A 19,782-nucleotide genomic window follows, 5' to 3' on the forward strand; every position below is an offset into this window, starting at 1 on the left:
TACAAAAACAATATAATGTGCAAGAATATGGGTCCTCAGTGACAGAGGAATCACTGGTATATCACAATGACGTTTGTCAATGAACAATAAATACATAAATAAATAGCACTGATTTATGACCAGGCTACTAGCGGTGGTGTGTAGGTGACCCTGCTGGGCTGATGTGATGATAGCAGTGGAGCGCTAAAGTTCAGTAGCCTAGCTGCTGGTTAACTAGTTAACTTTAGGGCATTGTATGTGTACAGAAAGGGGGCAGGAGGTGCAGAAATTAATTAATATTGTCCATTCCTTAATTCCTCTGTGATGTGGAGCTGAAATTAGCTCTGATTATTTTTTATTTGATTTATTTTTTCCGTTCCGCCTTAAATGCGGTAGCGCCTGCCGTCTGTTGCACCATTTAAGGTGGAACGGGAAAGTTAGCTAGCTAGCTAGCTACCGAAACGAACTACTAGCGAACTTTTTATGCTTGTTACAAAGAATTCAGCCATAAAACATCAAAACTACACAATAAACTAAGGTAATACAGTGCTAATCGTAATTTTTAACATGGAAAATACTTTCTTTGGCCGCTTGTTCCGCCATCTTGCCAGTCATTCTCATACCCCTCGGTACGAAGTGTGGGTCTGGAAAATCTCCGTTTGAAGGGCTAACTAGCCCTACCCCTTACCCCTACCACTTCATCCTAACAGGAATCGGGACACCACTACCCCTTGACGTGCACGCGCAAAACAGAGGGGTAGGGGTAAGGGGTAGGGCCAAGGGGAGAAATGGGATTCACCCTCTCACCTTTCTCATTGGCTCCTGGAAACTTTTATTCGCATGTTTGGCATGTCCTTCCATGTGTGTGTGTGTGTGTGTGTGTGTTGTAAAATTGTTATCTGCTTGGCCTTGGTGTTGGAAACCATAAAAACAAGTTGGTAAGTTCTGTATTATGGTTCCAGCTGATCATGTCTGAGTTATTGCAAGCTTATATGATTGTCAGGAAGGCTGAGAATGGTCATATGTTTTGGCTTTAAAGGGTTGTTAGCCGAACTAAGACTAAACTAGAAATAAGTGAATTGTTAAGTTGATGAGACTTAGTATTTTAAGTTTTAATACATATAAAAAAATAATTACCTGAACTATTGCTAGTTGGCAGCTGGTGGTTGATTTCTTCAAAACTTTAAAGCTTGAATTAGCGTCAAAACTCAAAACCTAGTGCAGTGAGTTGCCTTGAAATTTTGAGGGAAATCTGAGGGAACTGTGTGAATACTAAAGACGCATGTGATGCATTATTGCAGGACACCATTAGGAACCTCTACAACTCCGTGCCGAGATACCTGGCATGTGTAGCTTAATAAATGTGACCAAGAGTTGCCCATGTCATTATTTATTTGCATAATGGGCATGTCCCTCAACCCAAACTCACCATCAGTTTGTAGTCTTGCCCAGCTGGATATTAAGTTTCATTTTTTTTTTTTTTTTTGTAATATCTGACTGTACTGACTGCCTGTTCTCAACGTTGTGGGCCATATACGGAGATCCATGTAAACACAACAGCGAGTGGAAATGGAGGAGCTACTGAACCAGTTCCTCAGTGTAGGAAAGACAAATTTATTTCCAGATAGTTGATAATAAGAGTCAGTGTCTCTTACTGACTGATATCACGTGACAATGCAATGCAATGAAAAACTGCAAAAAAACTCACTGGTCCTCTTGTTTTTTTTTATTGCAGTCCAGATGCAAGAGTTTTATCACTGAGTAGAAGTGTGAAATATTTTGCACAGACAGATGTCCTCCTGAGAAACGAATCCCGTCCAGATAGGGCTTAAGGACGAAAGTCCAAATCATGACAAAAATCATGATCAACCTGTTCTAAGATCATGTAATGATGATCATTTACCTCTATCTATGTTTTTCATTTAATACCTTCTTCTAATATCTTCTTTATTGTCATTCTCATTTCTCATCCATTCACTGTGATACATTTGATCAGTGCAGGCATCCATATCTGCATCTTTATGGACACATGCACATGATGTAGGTGAGATGGTAGCTGGTAGCGGGTTTATTAGCTTCCAGGTGTTTCTTTGGTGTGTCTGGTAGCACTGACTATTCACAAGTAAGCAGTCTCGCTTTTGATCTTCCCTTTGGTGTCGGCCTTTGAAGTCAGGGTTCCTAAATCAACATGAAGAGTACAGATTGCTATGTCAAAAGAAAAGCAAGCAATACGAATGCTAAAATAAAAGAAACAACACTAGCTCTGAAACGTAGCACGACAAAAGCACATACTGGGACTCGCAGTGTTGATTTCTGAAAGGAAGAAAATGTCTTGTGCACTTGCTCACCATCAATGTGCGGTCCTGCCAACCAGAGCTACCTTCCCTTGAGTTTCCTGTTGTTATTGCTGAATTATAAAGAGTTTTTTTTTTTTTTTTTTTTTTTTAAAAGAAAGGTCAGATAACTTGAGTCTCGTTCTACTCGGCATGCATTTCTCCAAAACATGGGTTCTGTGGTCTTGTTGAGGATGTGTCTTCAGCACCCTGGAGAGCAGCCAGTGGTTCCAAGATAACGTTTAATATGACTGGAGAGTGTAGTCCAAAATAAATCTCTCGTAAATGGAGAAATGCATTGAAGGAACTATATTCATAAGATTGATAACTAACTAGAGGTTTTATGATGTTTTCCCAACACCGGTAGATTGATTAAGTTCTGCCAGTATGATGTTTTTGTAGACCATGGATGTCTGATCTTATCAGTAAAGAATTGGTTTGTTGAATCAATTGGCCAGTCTTTAAACAACTGGACCTTTGACCATAAGCAACAATCAACAATCAACAATCTATAAAAGCTGTATTTAGGGTGTTTAATGGTGTATCGTTGGTATCACGAGGGCACAAAAAATATATATTGTGCAGCTCAAAATGCGCAAAAGGCATGAACTTAATTCTCTTAATTAATAATGGCTGTGTCTTTGGCATAATGTAAAATAAACCAATCAGTATATCACTTGCCATCCCCTTTAAGAGGCACGTGCACTCTGACTTTGGTGCATTGATATTTTAGCAGAGGAAACTGAGCTGTGTTAATTTTTATTCTATTATTCTTTATTCTGTTTATTGTTAAGGTAAAAGTCAGGTTTAAATAAAAACAGGTGAACATAGTAGCTTTGTAATAAGTCTTCCTTTTTTGGTAAAACATACACTTAAAATACTAATGGTACACTACACCACAAAAAAGCTTGCTAGAGCAATCAATATGAAACAAAAAGCCAATAGCACAGAAAAAAAATGCTTGCTCTTACAGCCTACAACACAGAGGCTTTGCAGACACACTTGAGCAGTTTACCTAAGGTAGTTTGTAAGTATTCACTGCACATTGATGGCGAAAAGAAAAGAAGCAGTTAATAGTAAAAAACTAAACTCATTTAGTCAGTTAATTCAGCTCAAATATGTACGTTTGAATGTATGTGGGCACAAACGTTCACCTACTAAACTTCAAAGTGGTTGAATTATGTGTGTAAATAGACAAGTTTACATAAAACTGACTTAATTCTTGGGGGGTTCAGAACAGTTGTGGGTTTATAGTGTGATTTATTTTTATCTTTGCTGCAAATCTCACGGGCAATGAATTCAGTAAATGCACTCAGCTGCAACCTAAACAAAACTTGACCCACAAGTTTACCTAGGGTAGTTTGTGGGTTATCACTACACACTGATGGTGAGTGTCAGAAACTGGGGGATACGCCCAGTATGCAAATATGACCAATCACCAGCATGACTAATCACCAGCATCCACCAGTCTTTAAGAGACCTCTAAACACATTTTGTAGTATAGTCTATAGCGCACTGGTCTGAAAATATGCTTTGCGTGGCTCAAAACGTCAGTGTTTCACTCGCCATTACCTTTAAGAAGCAGATATAGTCTGACTTTGGCACGTCTGTATCTTAACAGCAAGGTGCTCTGTGCATCTCTACACCGAAAAAAAACAAATCTGAGCGTTAGTAAATGTAACGTAATTAAACCTGTGTTATTAACAACAAAAAAATATGTTTCTACCTTTACATGAATATATCTAGTTTTTAATTACTCCACATTTGTTCAAAATACAAGACATTGTGTATTTTTTCCTTAATATAATTTATTAATGTAATCCCGACAAATCTTTTTAGGTACACCTGCACAACAAACTAAAGTCTTGTTATATTTACTAGGGTTTTAGTCACTACCTGTGTCAATGCTCTTTCTACAGTGTTGGTTCATGCAGCTTTCCTATAGGCTCCTGGTACCATATATTTGCATATTGGGTGTGGCCTCTCCCTTACTTACCATCTTTGTGTTGTCTGATGCCCAAAGCTACCTTATCCTGGGTGTGCAGTAATTATAATATACATGTTGATTGGTAGGTCTCAGTGTTGTAGAGCTGTAAGAGCATATTAACTTTATTCTGTGTTCCTACTGATCACAGTATGCTGACTTCACTTTTTACTGAGTTTACTCCTGTATTGCTCTGTTATTATTCTGTCAATAATAATATACAAAATATTTTGAGAATATCCATGGTTAACTTAAAATTATAAGTTATGTGAATATTACTAATATAAAGTACTATTACTGAAATAAAGATGAATTGTTAGTTTATTTGATTAATTTTTAAAAAGGACAAATTAAACACTTAAGTTGAGTTAACTCAGCTTTTTAAGTCAGCAGTCCACAAGAGAAAATTAAGTTGACAATACTTAAATTTCCCATGTAGTGTCAAAGGACTCTTTTAAGCCCTACTTGAGAAAATTAAGTAGTAAATACAATGACTACTCTTGCTTGGTCTACCTAATTATCTGATGCAAAAAGTTTTTATGTAGATCAAGCACACTATTTTTTTCAGTGTGCAGGGGATACTGATTTGCACTTTCATCCTGTGAAGGTATGCTCATTTATTTTATTTTTTTTATATAGAATACTTGCATATATGTGTGTGTCAGCTGTACTATCAAAAAAAAATCTACATTAATTAAGGGGAAAATGTGTTGCTTTAGAAGTATACCTGCTGTCTTTGAATGATGGTCAGCTAATACACTTTATTTGTTGAAGGCATTTCAGAAGGCCAGCTTTTCAAATGTGCAGTTTCTCAACCAGTAAATGTTTTTTTTTCTTTTTAGCTTATTGTCTCTTATTTGTGATGCAATGCTATAGGCATGCTTAATGCTAGCTATAGTTGGTATAGGAGTCACTATCAGTACTCAGTATCAGAAGGAAAAAAGTGTTATCAGTGTTTTGGCCATAAGTCTTATGCTGTTTTTATAGCAAAAAAACATTTACTGAAGATAAGTAGCTTTAAAAATGTGTGTGTGTGAGTATGTGTGTGGTGTGTGTAATCTAGCCAGTGAAACTCTGTAGGGCTCTTATGAGCTGAAGCACTAATGAAGACATCCATTGACAGTGACAATTAGATGGGAGATGTGACATCATTAAATAAAAATCAAGGCATCATTAGAGCCGAGCCAACACATCCCTTCCACATCCAAATTTCATCGCTTTCAGCGCTTACGTTTTATAGTGGAAATCAAAGTTCCACCATTCAGCATTTTTACTCTAAATCAAACCCTGTTTCCTGCAAACTGCGATCAGAGCAGCAGTGTGGTTTGGGAGGGCACATCTTGCACTTAGTTACTTTTTATTGCGTTCACATTTATTCCCATTATTTAATGTGTATCTCAGCCGCGATGAGAAATGTAGCTTAATAACGCAGCATTAATGGATCATGCTCTGCCCTGTGCATCAAGAGCTTTTAACACTTTTATTACAGTCATCAGATCTCTTGTATTATGAAGGCAGTTAGGATTATTTGCAAAGATTGCTTGAGTCACAGTGAGACAGTGAGACGAGTGCTCCGAGAGTGGAGCTGTCTGTAGTGTAAAATGGTAAGAAAGTACGGCAGCAGGAGAAGCTATAAGGATGATGAACTGAAACTGCTAGAGGCTCTCACATTTTCTCTTCTATCTCGGCAGCAGCGCGGGAATGTAATCCGTCTGAATTATTTTCCGATAATGACGTCTGTAAAGCACATGCATTATGTGATAACGATGTGGAATAAGTCCTCCGGCCACGCGATAGGGCAGTGTTATATTCATGAGCCCGGTCTCCAAATGTGCTGCAAGGTCAGACACACTGTTAGGAACTTAGTGCTCATTCGTTATATATGCCCCATGCCCTGTCAGTGTCCACAGCCCACACAAAACACACCAGCTACAGCCTCCTCGCTCCATACCCAGACTAGCACAACTCAGATTTAACCACTAACAGAGAGAGAGTGAAAGAGAGAGAGAGTATCAGGTGTATTAAAGAGCTTATAGCCAGCGGTTTCTTATATGCTATACCAGATACATTATTATTGAGCAGATCAGCCACTGACTGCAACATGAATGAGAGTTCTTCTCACTAATCATGAGGCCTGCCCTTCAAAAAAAGGGAAAAAAAGAGTCACTCAGCTTGCTGGTTGTGTTGTGAGGAGAGGATCAGTGTCAGTGGATCAATGTGATAATGGTGAAGCTCCTCCCCTCATTGTGGAGATCTGCGAAAGTGCAGCAGCCACACTGAAAAAAATAACTTATTCTCAGTCAAGTCAACATTTTGCTTTGAGTCAGTTCATTTGTAAATACATATAATTCTAAGTTTTTTCAACTTGACTGAGTCAAAGCAAGATGATAGCTTGATTCAGCTTAGTTTATTCAACTATATATATATATATATATATATATATATATATATATATATATAGGCATTCTTATCATATTAAGCATATTCCTAAAGAACTGCCTATGCTGCAACAGCACAAGAGTGAACACAGAATAAAGGTAACTTGCTCTTACAGCCTACAACACTAAGGCCTGACAATCAACACATTCTCTATAACGCTGCATGCTCAGGATAAGGTAGCTTTGGGCAACAGACAACACAAAGATGGTAAGTAAGGGAGAGGCCACGCCCAATATGCAAATATATGGTGCCAGGAGCATTATGGGAAAGCTGTATAAACCAACACTGCCGAAAAAATCATTGACAAGTGTAGTAAATAAAAGTTGGTTAAAATCACAATTGTCGGGTTGAAGTTCTCTCAACTTGATAATATTAGCTCTTCTGACTAAAACACAAAATCACCTTTAAATAGAGTGCATGACAACCTGAAAAATCATGTTTTTTGTGCATTGTTAAGTAAAAACTCTACAAACAATTCATTAGGGTTTTATCAATGATTTAAAATATGTTTCTAAAACAGTAATCTGACCTCTTAGTCTTTTGTCACAAAAAAATATGAAATTATGATGAAACTGACCACTCACAGAAAAGGAAGAACGTTGTTGCATGGGATAAGTTAATCAGAGTTACCAGCCTCAGAAACTGCAAGTTAACAGCAGCCCACACTCTAAAAATAAAGCTTTGGGTTTATCAAGGTAATGGTTTGCAATAGACTTTTTTGAGTTGTGTCAACTTTTTGTAGAATTATATTGATCCAAAAAATATGGTAAGTATGGCTAATTAGTTTTTTAGTTATAATAGAAAGCATTTTCAAATAGCGTGAACTTAAAAGTACAATCTGTAGGACCTGAGAGCGAACGTGTGAAATGGCTACAGCAGTCCAATTTCAAAACACCACAGAGAGCAGTCTGCCCTGCCCACCCCTCCGCTGCCACGAAACTTCCTCAGGTTGCCAAATTCAGCAGGCTGAATCTACACACTCTATACAAAGTTTAGACTAGTAGGAGAGGCAGAGAACTTAGATTACAAGCGAGAGGAGAGGAGAAATACAGCAATTCTAAACTCTTCTATCACCCGTATTTAGCGTTATATTGACTGTATTTTACACGAGGGAGCGCCGCGGTCGGCGGGACTGTGCCCCTCAGCATGTTTCCTTAACATCTGATGATACATCCTGATCATTTTATCATTTACTACTGAAAATTAGTTACATATTGGTCCTTTAATAAGTGTCACCATCAACAGATGTTTCTGCGTTAACTGCATAAAAAATATCAGTTTACATAAATCAAACTCACATAATGAGCTCCACATTTTTTGTGTTTATTTAAGTATTGGCTAAAGGCCATCAGTATTAGTTTTTAGAGTGCAGATAAGAGCCACCTAAATGCTTTACAGAGTATTTTGCTTTGGGCTGCTACTGTATATGGATACACAGTATATATACACACACAATATTATAGTGATTAAACTTCTGAACAGTTTGATTAGAGGGATGCACAAACTTCTAGCACAAAACTGTATTTTACAGGCCCCTTTGAAACAGTGAGTAAAATTTGGCTTCCTGTTAGAATGGGCCATTTTTCTGTGCATAATTTTTGCATTAGAACCCGACCATTACTGTTGATAGGCGTGGATTTGGTTAGCTAAAGGTCATTTGCTGTCACTAATGGTTGGATATGAACATGGATCTCTCTCTCTCTCTCTCTCTCTCTCTCTCTCTAATACACACATTCTAACACACATTCACAAACAGCAACACATGGATGCAGAGGTCCAGATTTCTTGCTCATCATCAGCATTAATTAGAGTGTGTGTGTGTGTGTGTGCGAGTGTGTGTCAGGGGAACTGTGTCTGGTACATAGTCGGGCTGTTGGAGCTCATGCTGAGCATGGCGAGGCGCACATGAAGGTCGGGTCACCTGGTCCTGTGGGAGCGTCCATCAGCCAGCAGCTCTGCAGCCCTGCTCTAATAATGCTCAGCACACACACACACTCACACACACTCAGCCGGCCAGCATTACCCACAGACGCAGCGGTAAGCAGGCATTAGAATGGGCGAAGTCGGCTTCTGCGCGAGGTTTGGAGCATATATTCCTGTCACTGAGGAAGACAGGCGCCTCCCTGAGCTGAGAAATATAAGCTGTGCACAGAATCTGAATTCAGGAAAGCTGCTGACATTTCACAATACTGTACCTCAAGATCCTCTTCCTCGTTCAGTGCAGCCGCCGGAAAGACTGAGGATCCTGCAGAGCGACAAAGCTTAAAATGACCAGTAACAGAAGTAAAAATATATATCAGTCTGAACACGAAGCAAATCTAATGAGCTAACTCATTTTCAACCATTAAAATAAAATAAATAGGCTGCAGTTATAACAGCTTATCATCAAAAAGCATCAATTATTTCATTTGTGGAAACCAATTGCCTTAAATGATTTAAGTTACATTAACTCAAATCAAACACTTAAAACAAACACTAGAATGTGCTCAGTGTCCTCATGCTATTAGCATAGCCGCCATTTAGCTATTTTTATTAATTTTTTGCTAATTCTATGATAAAAACTCATTCCTGTTACTTTAATTCTTGTTATTCAAAACAAAAAAAGTAACAGAAGTGAGTGCCAGTAACAGGAGTGAGTTCCAGTAACAGGATTTTTTTTGTCGTTGTTGGGAAAATCAGCACTACCCTCAACTGCTCCAGTGCGTTCCCCTTGATTCTTTTGATGGAAGCCCGAAGTAGAGTTGATAGAGAGACAGGATACTTAGATCTTCAGCAAATTAGCAATTTATTACAACAGAGCTCTGGGAACCCCTTCCACTCAGACAGAGTTTCAGTAGAAGAAGTTCAATGATCCTTACATTTGCAAGACCTTATATCCCCAAAATCCCACCCATACATACTGTGCAAAGGTCAGTTAAACGGTTCCTCAGCAACTGTTTCTAACTGATTAAGTTAAATCATTTATTGATTACTACTGTTTTCTATGTGTCCTCCGGCCTCATCTCTGCTGCTTAGGCGCTGACTTCTGCATTACATGCTACATACTGGACATTCAGTTTTAGGGTGTCAGCCTAACTGTCCTTTGCACACTCACCCACATACACAGTTCAGGTCAAATATCCAGAAACAACTCACTAGTTTCAGACACTTGAGTCAGCCCAAACAAGATCACTCACATGACACTTCATTCTCTTAATCATAATCAGGTTTTTGGATTAAATGTCATTTTGTCTGATCAGCTGAAAAATACCTTTAATATTAATATTTACTGTTTCTTAACAATCCCCCTTTTCAGGTGGGACATTTCCCACCTGAACTAAATCTGTTTTACCCTCACATTTTAATCATTGCTGTAGTTAACCTCACAATTAGAGCTCCAATATATGGCATTAGAGACATTATCAAGATCTTCCATTGCCCAAACACGTTCACCATCCAGTGTTCTAAGTGATTATCAGTGCCTGAGTGTTACTTTTATAAATGTTGGATGCCTGTCCGGGTTTGTTCAATGGATCAGAGCTGGTTAGTGAACATTTAGTGAAAAAGATAGACACTATTATATTTGAGACCATTCCTAGTACCAACCTATTGGACCATTTACCCTCGGCAAAATGGACCCATATTGTTAACCTATGGTTGATACCTAATTCCAGAGATGTTTAAATTTTGGCCATACCTGTGGAGGAAATGTTTCTCTTACCCAAATGTGCCACTAAGTTAATGGATGCTGTATGTAAGCTGGAAAAATATAAAATGTATTTCATACTTGAACATGAATTAGCAGCTAAACCATTTCTGTGTGGACCTTTTCTCAACTAAGGCTAAGTAGAACCTCTCCCAGCCCTACTGTTTTAATCCCTCCGGTCATCACACTTTTTCTGCATTGATTGACTATAAATTATAAATATCAATTAATAACTAGAAAGGGAAAAGTTTGTGAATGAACTTTAAGTTGGAGCTTATAACATTGGAAAAATGATTGCTAAGTGGTTTCTATCTGAAGAGTGTAAAGAGTTGTTGTTGCTATGCTGCCTTTCAGCTAAATGCTAAAATTCAAAAAGTTTTGCCTAAATTGATGAAATACCAATGCATTTGCAGGTGTTGTTTAGCGGTTGCTAGGTGGTTGCTAAGGTGTTGCTCTGGCATCTGGGTTGGTAGCTATGTAGTTTCTAAGTGGTTACAAGGTGGTTGCTGAAGTGTTGTTAGGTGGTAAATAAGGTGTTGCTATGTTGTCTGTGGTTGTTGCTATGGTGTCTGTGTTGGCTGCTAAGGTGTTGGAAAGGTGTTGCTAGGAGGTTGCCAAGGTGTCGTTATGGTGTCTGTCTTGGCTGCTAAGGTGTTGCTGTGGTGTGTGTGGTGTGTGTGGTGTGTTTTGGTGTGTGTGTAGTGTATGTGTGGTGTGTGTAGTGTGTGGTACATGTAGTGTGGTGTGGTGTGTTTTGGTGTGTGTGTAGTGTATGTGTGTGGTGTGGTGTGTTTTGGTGTGTGTGTAGTATATGTGTGGTGTGCGTGTGTAGTGTGTGGTACGTGTAGTGTGGTGTGTTTTGGTGTCTGTGTAGTGTGTGTGTGGTGTGTTTTGGTGTGTGTGTAGTGTATGTGTGGTGTGTGTAGTGTGTGGAACGTCTGAAATGTAAGAATCTGTTCTACGTGTTTGTCAATTTTCATGGTTCTACACTGTAAACCCATACGTTGTTTGAACTCAAATAAATTAAATCTGTTTTACTTAAAATTGGAGATTTCTAAACAATACTCAACTATTTTGCGTTAGCTGAACATTTGTGGGAACATATACACTGAGTTTTTTGAGTTGAATCAACTTATAATAACTGGGCTTAGTCTGTTGCCATTAACAACTTCTTTTCCATTGGCTTCCGTCACAATCTATTTGCATACTGGGTGTGTCCAACAGTTTCTGACACTCACCATCAGTGTTTAGTGATTCACCCGGGGCTACCTTAGGTAAACTTGTAGATCACCTATTATGATTAAATGCTTGGTCTCTGTGTTGTAGCTGTAGAACAGCATCATTTACTGAGCTGCAGTAACTCTGTGTTCTCACTGTGCTCTCAGTACTTTTCATTCTTTACTGTTTTCTTTCATCTACTTTTCTATGAGTATTTAAAAAAACAGTTGAATGAAACCAGAAAGAAGACTAAATACAAGTTCAGGGAAATATTAATTTTAAATATATGTATATGTATTTGTTAAATTCACTGTACTTAAAAATTATATTACATGAACTTAAATTTTTATTAGGTAATCGGTTACAACAAAAGTTTTGAGTTTAGTCAACTTATCGGGTTTTACAGTGTATATAAAAAACTGTAGGAGGAGTAGCGTTGAGAAATATAAACGTAGAATAATAATAATAATAATAATAATAATAAGAAGAAGAAGAAGAAGAAGAAGAAGAACAGTAAGTTGGCTTTTCCAGCTGAACGCTCTGTATTTTTGACTTTCCTGTTCTTAGGTTGAGTGGAACCCCCTTTCTACTCCTACTGATTTATTCACTTTAAGACATCGAGTTTCCACTAAAACTATTAGAATAAATACTGCCAGCCATAAAAATTATAACAATAAACCAAAAGAAAATCAAACAATACAGTTGTCCAGAACACATTTCGTCTGCTTCTTTTCTTCTTTCTTCTGTTCTTCAGAGCATGGGAGTAGACTGTCCCAGCTCTATTGCACGTAAGAGGGTTTATTCTGCCTCTGTTTATCAGTGTAGGTGAATTGTTTTGTGAGGTGAGACTATGTGAATGTGTTAGTGAGATGTGTAATGTCTCTGTGTGTGCTGGGTTTTGACGCAACAAATTACTGCTGTGTGTAGTGAGTTCTCTCACTCACTCGCTGTGAGTGAGACCCCTGTGCTGTGGGGAAAGGGTCCCCTTCTTGCTGGTGTTGCTGCTGCTGTGAGGCCCCTGCTGCGGGGGACGTCACCCCTCCCTCCTGCTGCCGGCCTTAAGATGGGTCAGACGCCTTTGCTGCTCTTGCGTCTCTCTCTGCCTCTGACTGTGATCTCTCAGGTGGTGCTGCTGATGTGGTGAACTGGCTCCACTGGTACCAGGTGGACCCTCTGCCCTTCATCCGGACTGTGTGCATTGTTTTCTCTGTCATCCGGAATGGCCAAATCCAGCGAGGCTCATTCCCTTTTCTCTTGTAGTGGCGAAATAAGACCCCCTTTGCTACTGGAATGGTCCAAGCCGTCACCTCCTCAGCTTTTTCTCCCACCTGTTGTGTAAAATCTGAAACGAGACTTATTTATATTCATTGAACACATGTTGTTGGGTGTTTCAGGGTTTCTATTCCATTTGAAAGTCTTTTATGTGGTCCTTCATGTCTCCTTCCTGCAAATTAAGTTGGTTAATGGACATTTATCATAATAGACTGGAGCTCCAATTTAACTTTCTAAGGGAAGTAGCTCTAAATTTTGTCTGTGCACAGATTTTAGCCCAATTGTTGTTTTCTTACCTCCTTCAAGTGTCCTGATTCTCAGTTTACTGTCACAGGTGCTTTCAGATTCCTAACATTTTGCTGTTTCTTTCCATTTAATTGCTACCTCTAATTATCCAAATTATCAATTATTATCCTCCTTTGGCTCACACGCCTTCCCCTGCACACAGTCCCTTTCTTCTAACTACTCCCCATGACTCCAACTAATCACATAGACAGTTATATTTTACATTTTCCTGCTTCTGTCCGCATGTCCTGTATCTTGTTCCCACTTTTTCCTCAGTGTGCTATTTACTTGTCTTATGTTATTTTGTCAGAGATTTTATGAAAACCTGATTTCCAGATCTAGTTTGTTTTATTTAGTGTTTTAAGGTTTTTTTTTCTGTGATAAATAACTACTCTTCATACTCATTTACTCTACTGACACTTACTTAAACAATTTATTAAACCCACACATTTCCTAAATTTGTAACTCTCTTTATTTCTTATTTTAAAATCAGGATTGAGCATGTCATGTACTGTTTATATTTTGTATTTAAAATTATGATTGGGTGTGTCTTAAAAGTTTAGTTAAAGTTAGTTTTTTTTTTTTTTTTTTTTTTTTTTTTTTTTACCTTTACTGAAAGCAATTGCCCATCTGCATAGTGGTGGTTTCATCAGCCAAAAAGTTTAAAAACTGATAACCTAAAATTTTTCAAAGCTGAAAAAAGCAAAAAGTTTTTGAATTGCCCAAAAAATAATGGTTAAACTAATGGTGGTAAAGGTAACAATGGATCTATTTATATTTCCCCCTTTTTCTGAAACAGAACTTCGTTCTGTTGCAGAAATTTACCACAAATTTGCTCCAATTGTCCTTTGGGCCAGGCCACCACGCCCAGACTTTCACGGAGACACACCCCTTTGCCTGCGCCTCCCTTTTCTCCCCCTGCATTGTCAACTCCTCTTCCCTTCTTGGAACACTTCAGAGATATTTCTCCGTGGTCTGTTGAATTGCATGTGGTGGTCAGATCGAGACTGTGCCTGCCTTAGGTTGTCCCTTTGTCATATGTTGGGATCTTACCCGTCTTTGGCTAACCAGCCTATCCCACTGAACCACACACAGCGTAGCAGCACAGTTTTATCAACATTTAGTGCTGTAGTGTTCCTGCAGGGCACAGTTAGGGAGCGCAAACCCAGGTACGTCGTACTGTCATAAATGCACTAGCTGGTGTTGCCCGTGAAAGCCTGTGCAAGGCCCCACGTACCCATAGTTTATTAATTATGTACATATTTTATTTATTACCATCACTATTACCTTTACTCCCATACCTCTTTTAAAGAATTTAGAAATGATTGGCTTTGATAAAACTGCTCTGGAGTGGACCCAAAACTAAAACAATGCATGTCATTGAATAATTATAAATCAGATTTAGCATCTGTATCTTAAATGTGTACCACAAGGTTAAATCTTTGGTCCGGTTTTGTTTAATATATTCCTAAATTATATTGCTGGCTCTGCTTCTACCTCAGACTGCAAAATTCACTATTATGCAGATTACACAATTGTATATTGCTCAGCTGATTCTGTTTGTGCTGCAGCAAGAAAACTATAGAGCTCATTAAATGTTTTACATGTGACATTGTATAAGCCCAATCTAGTTTTAAATGCCATGAAAACTCATGCTCATGATCTTATATTATAATATTGATTTAGAACTTTATTTTATTACCCTAGCAGTATCCCCCATTCAGAGTCTAAAAAAAAGAATATAAATAATTTGGCATATCGCTGAATGATAAACTCAGTTTACACTTAAATACAATATGCAATACAATAGGAAATGCGGACAGTAGCTGGATTTTTTATTTTTTTTATAGGCACAAGTGCTTTGTATTCTGAACTTCCATATTTTTAGCTAGAATACTAGCCTTCTCTAGTTGCTTCTGGGCCCTATCCTGTTCTGCTTTTGCCCTTCTCCACTGATCCCATATTAAGGCCAATTTAACCCCTCATGTGTCTGGTTTGTACCCTTACTCCTCCAGAATTAAGCTAATTCTTGTCCTCAATTCTGCCTCCCCCTTTTTAGTTGCTTTGTCTTGCTTACCACCCCATTTTTATTAAATTTTCTATCTGCTTGTTCATGGATCCCCACGTATAAGATTCTCCCTCCTGTTTACCTCTATCCCCCATCTTTACTGTGTATTGCCCTCTCTTTTCCTCCTGAACTGATCCTTTTTCTATTTTTATAATGTGTTTTCCTAGAATGTTAATGTACAAAAGGAAACCTTTCCCAATTCTGTGAATTGGCCCAACTTTAACCACCTACTCTGCCTTGGACTCCTCCCCTGCAGTGGGACTCGTCCGTACTTCTTATTTTCTCTCACACACCACTCTGTACATTCATCCACTCATACCTCTCACCGGAGCCCGACGGAGCTCCACACATGCTTACACACACTCTCACTGCAATATACACACTCTCACACACACTCTCATTGCAATATACACACTCTCACACACTCCATCACATGCACATGCTCACACACTCTCACTGCAATGTACACACACTCTCAAACCCTCTGTCACATGCACACGCTCACACACACTCACTGCAATATACACACACTCACACAATCCGTCACATACACACGCTCACACCCTCTTACTGCAATATTCACCTACTCTCACACACTCTGTCACATACACACTTTCTCATCCACTGTCACACACTCTCTCTGCCCCACACACAAACACACACACTGCCCCACCCAATCACTCTCTCACTCACTGCCACACACAATCACTCTCTCACTCACTGCCACACACAATCACTCTCTCACTCACTGCCACACACAATCACTCTCTCACTCACTGCCACACACAATCACTTAGCTTAATTTTACAAATTTTACAGGCACTATAATTTACAATTTTAATTTCACCCCGCAGACACAGACAACATTAAGCAAAGCACATTGCTAGAGGACTCAAACCCCTTTTCTTTTAATGCTCAAATGTACAGCAATACTCTGTGTATGACAAGATCATCCTAAACGCACTAGGACAACTCTTGTGTGTTTTCTTTTACACAACGCTAGGTACTCCTGGTCCCTGACCAGCCGGCCGAGCCGTGCTTACTTCTATCCTCAAATAGCCGTCCCTGACGGAAGCAAATACCTGTAACTGCCTCCCCAATCACACTCAAGCCCTCTCGGCTTGCACACCCATTCACACAGTTAAAACTAGTATGCAGCAACTTCACAACTACGCACCAGTGTGCACGCAGCCGATTGCGCTATACAATATTTTAAACCACATTCACACAGTTAAAACTAGTATGCAGCAACTTCACAACTACGCACCAGTGTGCACGCAGCCGATTGCGCTATACAATATTTTAAACCACATTCACACAGTTAAAACTAGTATGCAGCAACTTCACAACTACGCACCAGTGTGCACGCAGCCGATTGCGCTATACAATATTTTAAACTAAACATACAGACAGATTACTTGTCTCTGACAAAACGCCATACACAGAATCGCTCTATAACCCAGTCATAGAACTTCGGTATTTCTAGGACCACCAACCCCGAGGAACCGCCAAAACCTAGCTTTACTGGCCCGCGTCCGAATCCAGGTGGGGTTGCCACGTCCGTGGTTTCGTGGGAGTACTGCCCACTTTTCCCTAAGGACCCCCGTTCACACTTTTTAAACTACTCTTTAAATTAAACTAGACACTCATACTCTAAAAGTACTTCACCCCTTATATGGTCCCATTCATCCCTCAAGCGAGCAAGCCACAAACAAAACGATAGACCTACATACAATGCCCCAAATTTCACCCCAATTTAGATATTTACAATGTGCCCAGATCCAATCTCTCTATTGTTTTAGATGGAGGCAATCAAATGAGACCACTGTGTCCAAAATTTAGCTTAGACCAATCTGCAGATTTCGATTAAACAGGCTCTGCTTACCTGATTTTATTGCTGCAGCTGGACTAGTGGTTCACAGGATCGTCTCTGAGGTCCGAATTCACTCTAACTCCAAACCTCCATCCCAGCGGTGCCTCCAAATTGTTGGGAAAATCAGCACTACCCTCAACTGCTCCAGTGCGTTCCCCTTGATTCTTTTGATGGAAGCCCGAAGTAGAGTTGATAGAGAGACAGGATACTTAGATCTTCAGCAAATTAGCAATTTATTACAACAGAGCTCTGGGAACCCCTTCCACTCAGACAGAGTTTCAGTAGAAGAAGTTCAATGATCCTTACATTTGCAAGACCTTATATCCCCAAAATCCCACCCATACATACTGTGCAAAGGTCAGTTAAACGGTTCCTCAGCAACTGTTTCTAACTGATTAAGTTAAATCATTTATTGATTACTACTGTTTTCTATGTGTCCTCCGGCCTCATCTCTGCTGCTTAGGCGCTGACTTCTGCATTACATGCTACATACTGGACATTCAGTTTTAGGGTGTCAGCCTAACTGTCCTTTGCACACTCACCCACATACACAGTTCAGGTCAAATATCCAGAAACAACTCACTAGTTTCAGACACTTGAGTCAGCCCAAACAAGATCACTCACATGACACTTCATTCTCTTAATCATAATCAGGTTTTTGGATTAAATGTCATTTTGTCTGATCAGCTGAAAAATACCTTTAATATTAATATTTACTGTTTCTTAACATCGTAAATATCAATTATTTGAACATGCAGTCAAACATTTCTTTAAAATAAAGACTTCCTTGAGAGAAAATCAAAGGAATTAGTGGACTTGCTTTTAAACATGCTTTTAAAATGTCATATGAGTTTTGTAACATCGGATTAGAAACCTTGTAAATAAATTAAGTAAAGCTGACTGAGATTGAAAAAAAATGTATATATATATATATATATATATATATATATATATATATATATATATATATATATATATATATATATATATATATTTCCACCAGCATGGTGCCGGTGCTGGTGCCAAGTTCCCGGACAGTTCTTTGCGTTTCCACCCCAAAATCACAGGTTCTGGGCCAGAAAAGCCGGTTCAGTTCTGGCCCCACAGTCTTGCTGGTCTGGAACCAGCGAACCTGTGACGCGAGCGGCCAAAGGGCGGGGCGTTCGGGGCAAAGTTGTTTACAAACCTCACCTCCATTCAGTGCTAAGAGCAGCAGAAGCAGCTAAATGAATGAAAATGAATCAACAGTGATCCACTGAGGACAGCAGCACAAGTTTCAAGAGGAGCATTGGTTCCGCCGTGTTGTTTTCAAATCTGTCTACGCCCACATTCACATACGTAGTGAGTGACTCCTTAGAGCAGTGGAAACATGGGCCGGTTCTTAAAAGGTTCGCCGGTTCACAGGAGCCGGCACCGGCTCCGGCACTGGCACTTTGTTGGTACTAGTATATTTAAGAAAAAAATAGTAAAATCATAGTCTACTAAATCAAGTCATGCTGAAGTTTCATGATTTTTTTGAGGACTCTGAAGTAATTTTGTAATGAGGTCAGATCATATTCCCCCGCAAAGCAAAACCTGCCTCTAGTTTCCTTCTAGCTTGTGGAGAATCACTTGTGTGACAAACGGCATCGAGATGTTGTGCTGGGGACAGTCATCTAAAGGTCATTTTAAGGTCTGCTGGGGATCTTCATTAGTGTTGAATTTACGCAACACTGATTTTATCCACTACACAGCGCACACAGCACACACAGCACACACACAGCACACACACACAGCACACACAGGGCACCGGGGTCGCATGTCCAGAAGCAGCGGTTAAGAATGTAGATGTAATGTTGCATTAAAGGCGTCGTCTCTTCTGGTGCCTTATGTTCCGCACTGTTACCTCTGAGGCCTATTATCTAGGAAACAGTGTACCGAGTCTCTAGTGCTGATCCTGTAGCAGAGTCACCGCATATCACCGTCCAGCCCTGAACCATCTACAGCTCTATAGAACCAGAGCTATATCCGTCACGTCCATCCGTCACGAGAACCGGGGGGAAATCACGCTGTTTCTCGCAGCGAGATGCATTTCATTCACAGGGAGCCGTGTGAGCTGCAGCCAAAGCCGGCGTACCATTTTCAGAGAGGCTTTCAGAAAAGCAGGGAAGACAGATGGGATGGAGAGAGGAAGACGGATGAGAAATAAATGACTGTGAGCAAATGATGGCTTAAACAGGGACGCGGTGTGGGTGCGTATACGGGGGGTGCCTGCTCCAGCTGGCTAAAGGCTGCTAAAAGAATACTGATTGTGTGCCCTCCTGCCACCGCAACGTTTACTCTGCAGAGAGGTAAACGCAGAATCATACGCTCACCTGAGATAACCCGCCTGCGTCCGTTCGACAAAAGCAAATAGGAACATTGTAGGCAAATTCAGCCTGTTGACAAATGGCTTGAGATAAAAGGCTAAAACCAACAGACAAAATATAGCTACATGGTCACAATGGTCGCCATGGCAACTGGATCCGCCACAATAGATCATGAAGGTCACGGGGTCGTTCGGCACCTACATCACCTGCACATGAGTTCCTGTATGATGACGATTAGCACCTCACGCCCTAAAAACAGGAATGTTTGAGATAAACGTTTATCACAGAGTTTGTGAAT

The 19,782-nt window shown here is 39.6% G+C and overlaps 1 long non-coding RNA gene across 1 annotated transcript; it reads right to left on the reverse strand.

The window, feature by feature from the left end:
• Nucleotides 1-15,381: 15,381 nt before the first annotated feature.
• On the reverse strand, nucleotides 15,382-17,868 carry LOC125781062 (uncharacterized). The gene is made up of 2 exons (XR_007424169.1): nucleotides 16,592-17,868; nucleotides 15,382-16,500 (listed from the first exon to the last, which is right to left on the reverse strand). It is a non-coding gene; the product is annotated as an uncharacterized LOC125781062 (long non-coding RNA).
• Nucleotides 17,869-19,782: the final 1,914 nt, after the last annotated feature.

The sequence above is a fragment of the Astyanax mexicanus genome, chromosome 14 (assembly GCF_023375975.1).
Source record: "Astyanax mexicanus isolate ESR-SI-001 chromosome 14, AstMex3_surface, whole genome shotgun sequence".
NCBI lineage: Eukaryota > Metazoa > Chordata > Actinopteri > Characiformes > Acestrorhamphidae > Astyanax > Astyanax mexicanus.